This window comes from Oncorhynchus gorbuscha, linkage group LG13, assembly GCF_021184085.1.
Source record: "Oncorhynchus gorbuscha isolate QuinsamMale2020 ecotype Even-year linkage group LG13, OgorEven_v1.0, whole genome shotgun sequence".
NCBI classification, from domain to species: Eukaryota; Metazoa; Chordata; class Actinopteri; order Salmoniformes; family Salmonidae; genus Oncorhynchus; species Oncorhynchus gorbuscha.
The window spans coordinates 27,081,980-27,095,624 of record NC_060185.1 but is presented as its reverse complement, the minus strand read 5'-3'; positions in this window follow the sequence as shown (position 1 = coordinate 27,095,624).

Below are 13,645 nucleotides of genomic sequence, written 5' to 3'. Positions count from 1 at the left end.
CTTTGAGTATGGTTAAGTTATTAATTACACTTTGTATGGTGTGTCAATACACCCAATCACTACAAAGCTACAGGAATCCTTCCTAACTTGGTTGCTGGAAAGGAAGGAAACCACTCAGGGATTTCATCATGAGGTCAACGGAGGCTTTAAAATAGTTAGAGTTGAGTGGCTGCGATAGGAGAAAATTGAGGATCGATCAACATTGTAGTTACTCCACAATACTCACCTAATTGACAGAGAGAAAAGAAGGAAGCCTGTACAGAATAAACATATTCCTAAACATGCAACCTGTTTGCAATAAGGCACTGAACTAATACTACAAAAATTGTGGCAAAGTAATTCACTTTTTGTCCTGAATATCAAGTGTTATGTTTGGGACAAATCCAATAACACATTACAGAGTACCACTTTCCAGATTTTCAATCATAGTGATGGATGCATCATGTTATGGGTGTGCTTGTAATCGTTAAGGACTGGAGAGTTTTTCAGGATAAAAGATAAACGGAATGGAACTAAGCGCAAGCGAAATCCTAGAGAAAAATCTGGTTAAGTCTGCTTTCCACTGAGAGATGAATTCACCTTTCAGCAGGACAATAACCTAAAACACAAGGCCAACTCTACACTGGAGTTGCTTACCAAGAAGACAGTGAATGTTCCTGAGTGGCCGAGTTACAGTTTTTACTTAAATATGCAACGATCAAAAACCAATTTGACAGAGATTGAAGAATTTTGAAAAGAATAATGGGCAAATATTGTACAATCCAGGTGTGCAAAGCTCTTAGGGACTTACCCAGAAAGACTCACAGCTGTAATCGCTGCCAAAGGTGATCCTAACATGTACTGACTCAGGGGTGTGAATACATTATGTAAATTATATATTTCTGTATTTCATTTTCAAAACATTTGCAAACTTTTCTAAAAACATGTTTTCATTTTGTCATTTTGGTGTATTGTGTGTACATGGGTGAGAAAAAGTTGAGATGTATGAATACTTTCTGAATTCACTGTATATGTGTATTACTGTGCATTGGTTGATGGTGCGTCGACTGACAGATGGGTATCAAACACACCTGCTCTCCTACTTTTGATAGTCATGGGCCACTTGGTAAACATGGCCCACAGCCCTGTTGCCGGGGGAACACGAAGGCGGACAAAAGGGAGGTGGCGGAGCAGTGCATCATAGGAGTTCCCGGCTGCATGGTTTACGTGAGGATGAGCCTTGGTCCCTTCTTGCCTAGGCAGTGTCAAACCAGCTTGTGGTCAATATCAGTGGACACCTTTGACCTTTAGGTAAGAGGAGTTGGCTATGGTTAGCAAAAAAGTAGAGCTCTGAATAAACAATAAAATGGGGGGTGCTTATATTTGTCCTGTTACAAAACAATTGTGCAATGCAAATGTGTTTCTGCATATCACAACTCCACCTGTGACACCCGCAGGGTGTGGGGTCACGGCCAAGTTCACCATGGTCCAGCGCCCCTGGAGTGATTGGGTTAAGTGCCTCGCTCAAGGGCACACCAACATATTTTTTCACCTTGTCGGCTCTGGGAATCGACCCAGTGACATTGCGGTTTATGGCCCACACTCTAACCTCATACTGGCTTGCTGTGTGTCTTTGTTTTCCTACAATGCATGTTTCTCCATGCTGTGTGTGTGTGTGTGTGTGTGTGTGTGTGTGTGTGTGTGTGTGTGTGTGTGCGTGTGCTTGTGTGCGTGCGGATGCAGGGGAGCAGATCCAGTTGCTTAAGCACCACTTTGATTATTCATCAAAAATTCAGGAGAAGGGCTCGGGAGAAAGAGAACAGGAATAGAGAGAGAGGGGGAGGAGGGAGAGAGAGAGGGAGGAGAGAGAGAGAGGGAGGAGAGAGGGGGTGGAGGGGGAGAGAGAGGGGAGGAGAGACATAGAGATGGGGGAGAGAGGGGGTGGAGGGGGAGAGAGAGAGAGGGAGGAAAGAGAGAGGGGAGGAGAGAGAGAGATAGATGGGGGAGAGGGGGTGGTGGGGGAGAGAGAGAGGGGGGGAGGAGAGAGGGGTGGAGGGGGAGAGAGAGAGAGATGGGGGAGAGAGGGTGGAGGAAGGAGAGAGAGAGGCAGGAGAGAGAGAGAGGGGGTGGAGGGGAGAGAGAGAGGGGGAGGAGAGAGAGAGAGATGGGGGAGAGAGGGTATGGAGGTGGATAGAGAGAGAAGGAGGAGAGAGATGGGGAGAGTGGAGAGAGAGAGATGGGGGTGGAGGGGGAGAGAGAGGGGAGGAGAGGGGGTGGAGAGAGAGAAATGGGGGAGAGAGGGGATGGAGGTGGATAGAGAGAGAGGGATGGAGAGAGATGGGGAGAGAGGGGGTGGAGAGAGAGAGATGGGGGTGGAGGGGTGAGAGAGAGAGGGGTGGAGGGGGAGAGAGAGAGATGGGGGAGAGAGGGGGAGAGAGGGGGGGAGGGGGACAGAGAGAGATGGGGGTGGAGGGGGACAGAGAGAGATGGGGAGAGAGGGGGTGGAGGGGGACAGAGAGAGATGGGGTGGAGGGGGGACAGAGAGAGTATGTGTAAGTAAATAAATAAATAAACAATAAACAATCAGGTCACCCGTCACTGCACACACCACGAGGAGCCAATCGGTGTGGCGGCCAAACGACTTGGAAATGGTGTGTAATGAGTAGGAGAAGATTAGAGGCAGCTCCCTCTTGCTAGGCTGTAAATTGACATTAGTAAAAGAAAACTCTTTACTGGGCGGGCATAGCACTCTAATTTAGCCAGTAAAAAAATAAAGAAAAAAATAATGGGCGATGGGAGAGAATAGGAATGACCGAAAAAAAGCTTGGAGGTTGTGTCTCGGAGTAGCGTATCACATTCTTTGTGTTTCAATCTAAGTACAAGGTTATTCAGCATAAAGCGGAATTGAATTGTGTGTGTGTGTGAGTGTCTGTGCGCGTGTGAGTGTTGTTTTTTGTGTGTGCTTGTGGGTGTAAGGGGATTGTGAGACTCCATTGGTGGAAGTTTTGTTTGTGTGTGCTTGTGGGTGTAAGGGGATTGTGAGACTCCATTGGTGGACGTGGTGTTTGTGTGTGCTTGTGGGTGTAAGGGGATTGTGAGACTCCATTGGTGGAAGTGTTGTTTGTGTGTGTGAACCACCGGTGACCCTTGTGGGCGAGACACCACGTGTGAAATGCACTGGAAATTAACACCGCAGTCCTGTCTTACAACATTCAATACACATTGACACAATAAAAATAATTTAACAGCATTGACTTTAATAACACAACTATATGTTACCTTTATTTAACTAGGCAAGTCAGTTAAGAACAAATCCTTTTTTTCAATGACAGCCTAGGAATAGTATCTTGTCAGCTCAGGGATTTGAACTTCGGTTACTAGTTCAACACTCTAAACACCAGGCTACCCTGCCGCCCCACATGCAATATTGTTATGGATCCCTGCAAGTTAAAAACTATGCTATACTAATCTACATCATAAAGGGGAATTCTATGGAGCCAGTGATTGGGGTAAAATGTGGATTACCTTATACACCACAACACACCAAAACACAACACATCACCACAACACACCAAAATACAACACACCACATCACCCACCACAACGAAACATTTAACATTTTTGCCATTTAGCAGACGCTCTTATCAGGAGCAACTTACAGATAACCGTATATATCACAGTCATAGTAAGTACATTTTCCTCAATTAAGTAGCTATCAGCAAAGTCAGAGCTAGTTTATTTTTTCCAGGGTGAGAAGGGTGTACGAAGGGGGGGTGCTGTGGTATTATTTAAGATACTCTTTGAAGAGGTAGGGTTTCAGATGTATTGAGGAAGATGGGCAAGGGCTATGCTGTCCTAACTTCAGGGGGAAGATGGTTCCACCATTGGGATGCCAGGACAGAGAAGAGCTTAGACTGGGCTGAGCGGGAGCTGCCCTGCCAAAGGGGGGAGGGCTAAGAGACCAGAGGTGGCAGAACAGAGTGCTCAGGTTGGGTTGTTGGGTTTGAGCCTAGCCTGAACACAACCCATAAAAACACAACACAACACACCACACCACATAGCCACGACACAAGCCACCACACCACATAGCAAAAACACAACACACCACACCACATAGCCACAAAACAACACACCACACCACATAGCCACAACACAACACACCACAACACACCACACCACATAGCCACAACACAACACACCACATAGCCACAACACAACACACCACACCACATAGCCACAACACGACACAACACAACACACCACACCACACCACATAGCCACAACACAACACAACCCACCACACCACACCACATAGCCACAACACGACACAACACACCACACCACATAGCCACAACAGGACACAACACACCACACCACATAGCCAAAACACAACACACCACACCACATAGCCACAACACAACACAACCCACCACATAGCCACAACACACCACACCACATAGCCACAACACAACACACCACACCACATAGCCAAAACACAACCCACCACACCACATAGCCACAACACAACCCACCACATAGCCACAACACACCACACCACATAGCCACAACACAACACACCACACCACATAGCCAAAACACAACACAACCCACCACACCACATAGCCACAACACAACACACCACATAGCCACAACACAACACACCACACCACATAGCCACAACACAACACACCACACCACATAGCCACAACACAACACACCACAACACATAGCCACAACACAACACACCACATAGCCACAACACACCACACCACATAGCCACAACACAACACACCACACCACATAGTCACAACACGACACACCACACCACATAGCCACAACACAACACACCACACCACATAGCCACAACACAACACACCACACCACATAGCCACAACACACCACACCACATAGCCACAACACAACACACCACACCACATAGCCACAACACACCACACCACATAGCCACAACACAACACACCACACCACATAGCCACAACACAACACACCACACCACACCACATAGCCACAACACAACACACCACACCACATAGTCACACCATGACACAACACACCACACCACATAGTCACAACACGCCACAACACACCACACCACATAGCCACAACACAACACACCACACCACATAGTCACAACACGACACAACACACCACACCACATAGCCACAACACAACACACCACACCACATAGCCACAACACACCACACCACATAGCCACAACACACCACACCACATAGCCACAACACAACACATAGCCACAACACAACACACCACACCACATAGCCACAACACAACACACCACACCACATAGCCACAACACAACACACCACACCACATAGCCACAACACGACACAACCCACCACAACACATAGCCACAACACACCACATAGCCACAACACAACACACCACATAGCCACAACACAACACACCACATAGCCACAACACAACACACCACACCACATAGCCACAACACAACCCACCACACCACATAGCCACAACACAACCCACCACACCACATAGCCACAACACAACACACCACACCACATAGCCACAACCCAACACAACACACCACATAGCCACAACACAACACACCACACCACATAGCCACAACACGACACACCACACCACATAGCCAAAACACAACCCACCACACCACATAGCCACAACACAACACAACACACCACACCACACCACATAGCCACAACACAACACACCACACCACATAGCCACAACACAACCCACCACACCACATAGCCACAACACAACCCACCACACCACATAGCCACAACACGACACAACCCACCACACCACATAGCCACAACACACCACACCACATAGCCACAACACAACACAACCCACCACACCACATAGCCACAACACAACACACCACACCACATAGCCACAACACAACACACCACACCACATAGCCACAACACGACACAACACAACACACCACACCACACCACATAGCCACAACACAACACAACCCACCACACCACACCACATAGCCACAACACGACACAACACACCACACCACATAGCCACAACACAACACACCACACCACATAGCCACAACACGACACAACACAACACACCACACCACACCACATAGCCACAACACAACCCACCACACCACACCACATAGCCACAACACGACACAACATAGCCACAACAGGACACGACACAACACACCACACCACATAGCCAAAACACAACACACCACACCACATAGCCACAACACAACACAACCCACCACATAGCCACAACACACCACACCACATAGCCACAACACAACACACCACACCACATAGCCAAAACACAACACAACCCACCACACCACATAGCCACAACACAACACAACCCACCACATAGCCACAACACACCACACCACATAGCCACAACACAACACACCACACCACATAGCCAAAACACAACACAACCCACCACACCACATAGCCACAACACAACACACCACATAGCCACAACACAACACCACCCACACCACATAGCCACAACACAACACACCACACCACATAGCCACAACACAACACACCACACCACATAGCCACAACACAACACAACACACCACATAGCCACAACACACCACACCACACCACAGCCACAACACACCACACCACATAGCACAACACACACCACACCACACCACATAGCCACAACACAACACACCACACCACATAGCCACAACACAACACACCACACCACATAGCCACAACACACCACACCACACCACATAGCCACAACACAACACACCACACCACATAGCCACAACACACCACACCACATAGCCACAACACAACACACCACACCACATAGCCACAACACAACACACCACACCACATAGCCACAACACACCACACCACACCACATAGCCACAACACAACACACCACACCACATAGTCACAACATGACACAACACACCACACCACACCACATAGTCACAACACGCCACAACACACCACACCACATAGCCACAACACAACACACCACACCACATAGTCACAACACGACACAACACACCACACCACATAGCCACAACACAACACACCACACCACATAGCCACAACACACCACACCACATAGCCACAACACACCACACCACATAGCCACAACACAACACATAGCCACAACACACCACACCACATAGCCACAACACAACACACCACACCACATAGCCACAACACAACACACCACACCACATAGCCACAACACGACACAACCCACCACAACACATAGCCACAACACACCACATAGCCACAACACAACACACCACATAGCCACAACACAACACACCACATAGCCACAACACAACACACCACACCACATAGCCACAACACAACCCACCACACCACATAGCCACAACACAACCACACACACCACACATAGCCACAACACAACACACCACACCACATAGCCACAACACAACACAACACACCACATAGCCACAACACAACACACCACACCACATAGCCACAACACCACACCACACAGCCACAACACAACCCACCACACCACATAGCCACAACACAACACACCACACCACATAGCCACAACACACCACACCACATAGCCACAACACAACACACCACACCACATAGCCACAACACAACACCACCACACCACATAGCCACAACACAACCCACACACCACATAGCCACAACATACCACACCACACCACATAGCCACAACACACACACACCACATAGCCACAACACAACCCACCACACCACATAGCCACAACACAACACACCACACCACATAGCCACAACACCCACACAGCACACAGCCACAACACAACACACCACACCACATAGCCACAACACACCACACCACATAGCCACATAGCCACACACACCACATAGCACAACACAACCCACCACACCACATAGCCACAACACGACACAACCCACCACACCACATAGCCACAACACACCACACCACACCACATAGCCACAACAACACACCACACCACATAGCCACAACACAAACCACCACACCACATAGCCACAACACAACCCACCACACCACATAGCCACAACACAACCCACCACACCACATAGCCACAACCCAACACAACACACCACACCACATAGCCACAACCCAACACAACACACCACATAGCCACAACACACCACACCACATAGCCACAACACGACACACCACACCACATAGCCACAACACAACCCACCACACCACATAGCCACAACACAACACACCACACCACATAGCCACAACACACCACACCACACCACATAGCCACAACACAACACACCACACCACGACACAACCCACCACACCACATAGCCACAACACGACACAACCCACCACACCACATACCACAACACAACACCACACCACATAGCCACAACACACCACACCACACCACATAGCCACAACACAACCCACCACACCACATAGCCACAACACACCACACAACCCACCACACCACATAGCCACAACACAACCCACCACACCACATAGCCACAACACAACACGCCACACCACATAGCCACAACACAACACAACACACCACATAGCCACAACACACCACATAGCCACAACACAACACACCACATAGCCACAACACACCACACCACATAGCCACAACACAACACAACCCACCACACCACATAGCCACAACACACCACACCACATAGCCACAACACAACACACCACACCACATAGCCACAACACACCACACCATACCACATAGCCACAACACAACACGCCACACCACACAGCCACAACACAACACACCACACCACATAGCCACAACACACCACACCACATAGCCACAACACACCACACCACACCACATAGCCACAACACAACCCACCACACCACATAGCCACAACACGACACAACCCACCACACCACATAGCCACAACCCACCACACCACACCACATTGCCACAACACACCACACCACACCACATTGCCACAACACAACACACCACACCACATAGCCACAACACAACACACCACACCACACCACATAGCCACAACACAACACACCACACCACATAGCCACAACACAACACACCACACCACATAGCCACAACACAACACACCACATAGCCACAACACGACACAAACCACCACACCACATAGCCACAACACACCACACCACATAGCCACAACACAACACGCCACACCACATAGCCACAACACAACACAACACACCACATAGCCACAACACAACACACCACATAGCCACAACACAACACACCACATAGCCACAACACACCACACCACATAGCCACAACACAACACAACCCACCACACCACATAGCCACAACACAACACACCACACCACATAGCCACAACACAACACGCCACACCACACAGCCACAACACAACACACCACATAGCCACAACACACCACACCACATAGCCACAACACACCACACCACACCACATAGCCACAACACAACCCACCACACCACATAGCCACAACACGACACAACCCACCACACCACATAGCCACAACCCACCACACCACACCACATTGCCACAACACACCACACCACACCACATTGCCACAACACAACACACCACACCACATAGCCACAACACAACACACCACACCACATAGCCACAACACAACACAACACACCACACCACATAGCCACAACACAACACACCACATAGCCACAACACGACACAACACACCACACCACATAGCCACAACACAACACACCACACCACATAGCCACAACACAACACACCACACCACATAGCCACAACACAACACACCACATAGCCACAACACTACACAAACCACCACACCACATAGCCACAACACAACACACCACACCACATAGCCCCAACACAACACACCACACCACAACCCAGTGCATACATACAGCCCATTGACACCACTGACCTTGTTGTCTTCCCTTCCCTCTGCTTCTCAGCGGCTCTTCCTGCCTGGGGTAGTCATTTTGTGCCTCATTCCATGCCAATGGGCCGTTGTGATCTGTGCTGTGGAGTTGCGAGCAGGCAGCGGCTGCTGGGAGAGAAATGGAGTGTGTAAAGAACCAGCCTCTGACTCTGCTGGTGTGTTTGAGCTGACCGGGAGGGAAAGAGAGGAAGAAGGCCTGCAATCGCCACCACTAAGCAGAGATCTCTGTTTAGCTTTCTAAAACCAATTAAGCCTGGGGCGAGCACACATTATTCCCAAACTGTGTGTGCGTGCGTTCGTCTGTGTGTTTGTGTTTAAGCATGTACAGTATGTCAGCTTCACTGCTTGGACCAGCCAGGTTACCCTTGATACAAGTCAGTATTCAACGTCCATCCACGTCTAAGGACGTCAGGAGATGAGGTGGAAATCAACCACTAGGGGCAACAGTGAGCGCTGTTACCTTCAAGTAGGTTTAGATTTTTTTGGAGTGTTGTGGACATGGATGGCGGATGAGCGTAAGCATCTGATTCCACAGGTTGCAAGTCTGAATCCAGCTATAGAAAGTTGTTTTTGAGATTTTTGTTTTAAGCCTATGCCAAACCTTAACGCTTACCTCAACCATTAGTTAATGGAGTTAATGCCTAACCTTTAAGATTTCTGAGTTAATGCCTAAACTTAACCCTAACCTTAAAAATTGGGAGTTAATGCCTAAACTTAACCCTAACCTTAAAAATTTGGGGTTAACTAAACTTAGCCTTAAACACTTTGAAATGTGACATTTGCAACTACTTTGAAATGTGACGTTTGAGAAACATGGTTGAACTTCTTATTCTGATGTGAGACTGTAAGACATAGTTGGCTTGGTCCCCTAAAGATGTTTTAAAAAAGGACAGACGAGTATGGATTTCAGTGTGTTGGACACCAGAAAGGATTGCATAATTTACCCTGCTTTTTCTCTCCTCCTCTCTCCCTCTCTAACCCCCCCCCCCCATCTCGTTCCTCCCTCTTCTCCCTCACTCTCTATCTTTCTGGCTAATTTAAAATTTGTCAAACGCGGGCGTCTTCTGGATGGCTGGCCTTTGATATTTTGCGAGCTCCATTTGGCACAAACAAGCCGCGGGCCTCTCTTCCTGCTGACTGCTGCAGTAGTGCCGGGCCCTCCATTTATCTTCCCCCGACGACTGAATGCTTACTCATTACAAGGGCCCTCGCCAGGTTAACCCTCACACACACACACACACACACACACACACACACACACACACACACACACACACACACACACACACACACACACACACACACACACACACACACACACACACACACACACACACACACACACACACACACACACACACACACACACACACATAAACACACTTACACAAGCACACTACATACACACACATTATGATCATAAACACACTTACACAAGCACACTTACATACACACACATTATGATCATAAACACACTTACACAATCACACACTTATTAGGTTCACAAACGCACACACACAAGCACACTTACATATACACACATTATGATCATAAACACACTTACACAAGCATACTTACACACACACACATTAGGTTCATAAACACACACACACAAGCATGCATGTGCGCACACATATTGTCATTATGTTGATAAACACGTTCACATCAACACAGACACCAACTGTGATTATGTTCATGAACATGCATCAACAAACCAACACACATGCACACACCAAACACACTGCCATAATAGACTGTATAACAAACAGGTGGCGAATAGGTAGTCCACAGAATGCATTGTCACCATCCAACACAATACAACAGCAGATGCATTGTCTACCTGAAAAGTCTAGCTATATCATGCATATCACTGAATACATATCAGTGGTGTGTGTGTGTGTGTGTGTGTGTGTGTGTGTGTGTGTGTGTGTGTGTGTGTGTGTGTGTGTGTGTGTGTGTGTGTGTGTGTGTGTGTGTGTGTGTGTGTGTGTGTGTGTGTGTGTGTGTGTGTGTGTGTGTGTGTGTGTGTGTGTGTGCGTGCGCGTGTGTGTGTGTGTATGTGTGTAACCCTTTCAGTTACTTCCCCTGGGGATACAAGGCCTTCGGAAAGGATTCAGACCCCTTGACATTTTCCACATTGTGTTAGGTTACAGCCTTATTCTAAAGGACTCTCAGGCCATGAGAAACAAGATTCTCTGATCTGATGAAACCAAGTCTGAACTCTTTGGCCTGAATGCCAAGCATCACGTCAGGAAACCTGGCACCATACCTACGGTGACTCATGGTGGTGGCAGCATCATGCTGTGGGGATGTTTTTCAGCGACAGGTACTGGGAGACTAGTCAGGATCGAGGGAAAGATGAACAAAGAAAAGTACAGAGAGATCCTTGATTTTTTTTTTAAACCTGCTCCAGTGCACTCAGGACGTCAGGCCTTCCAACAGGAAAATGACCCTAAGCACACAGCCAAGACAACTCAGGAGTGGCTTTGGGACAAGTCTCTGAATGTCTTTGAGTGGCCCAGCCATGACTTGAAAGTGATCGATTATCTCTGGGATAGACCTGAAAATAGCTGTGCAGCGATGCTCCCCATCCAACCTGACAGAGCTTGAGAGGATATGCAGCGAAGAATGGGACAAACTCCCCAAATACAGGTGTGCCAAGCTTGTAGCATCATACCCAAGAAGACTCAAGGCTGTAATCGGGGTCTGAGTGGTCTGAATGCATTCTGAATGCACTGTATGTGTCAATCTGAGCACCCACAGATCAATCAGAGTATGATTAAGCTCTGTATTCTCCTGCAATTTATTTCATTCACAGCTGAAAATCTGTTGGTTCGCAGCGTGCTGAAGATGGGGTTATGTGCTTTAGGCTGGGCTTCAGTGGCTGGGCATTGCTGTTTAAACTGGCAATGGGACTGTTGGTACAGAGGCAGGGTCATTGAGCTGGGCTGGGTGCTGGTGCTGAGGCTGGGACCAGATGAGGCAAAGGATAGGGCTTGATGCAGGGTAGATGCTGTAGGACTGCCAGCTGGTGGGCTGGTCTATCTGTGTTGAGATTGACAGATTGGATTTGACATGGATCAATCTTCCAGCTGATGAGCAAGGGGGTCTGGGAAGAAGAGAGCCAATGCTGCATTATGTGTTTGGGACTAATACACACACGTACACGCACACACACTCCCAGAACTCCCCACCTCTCTCGCTCCAGTCCTCTACACCCTGTGGGACTTGGTAAAGGACCTGAGATCAACAAGGAGATTTCCTGCCTAATTTTCCCCCCAAACCGAGAAGCTCCATCCTCTCCTGCCTCCCGATTCATAATTATGTGGAGTGATCCTGCGTCCCGAGGTCGTTTGAGTAATTACTGAGCCGATTAAACGCTTAAAGGGCATTCAGGATCAGAGACTCTGCCTGCCTCACCCAGGGGAGAGGTTGGTTGGCCAAAACAAGTTTGGAACAAAGGCAGATGAAGAGTGGGCTGTGGTGGCCGGGTATATCTCAATAGTCTAAAGAGGTTTCACTATCCTCATCTTCTTCTCTGGTATTTAAAATAAGTGGATAGGGGACAGCAAGTTCCCGGTAGGCGCACTCCATGTTACTTTCACTTAGCCAGTGCTTTTAACTTTCCTATAATACACAATGACTTAGTTGTGGTTCTGAGAGGTAGAGGTGAATCATGAGGAATCAAGAGATCAGCATGGTTGTGTTAATAGTTATTGACATGTTGGAC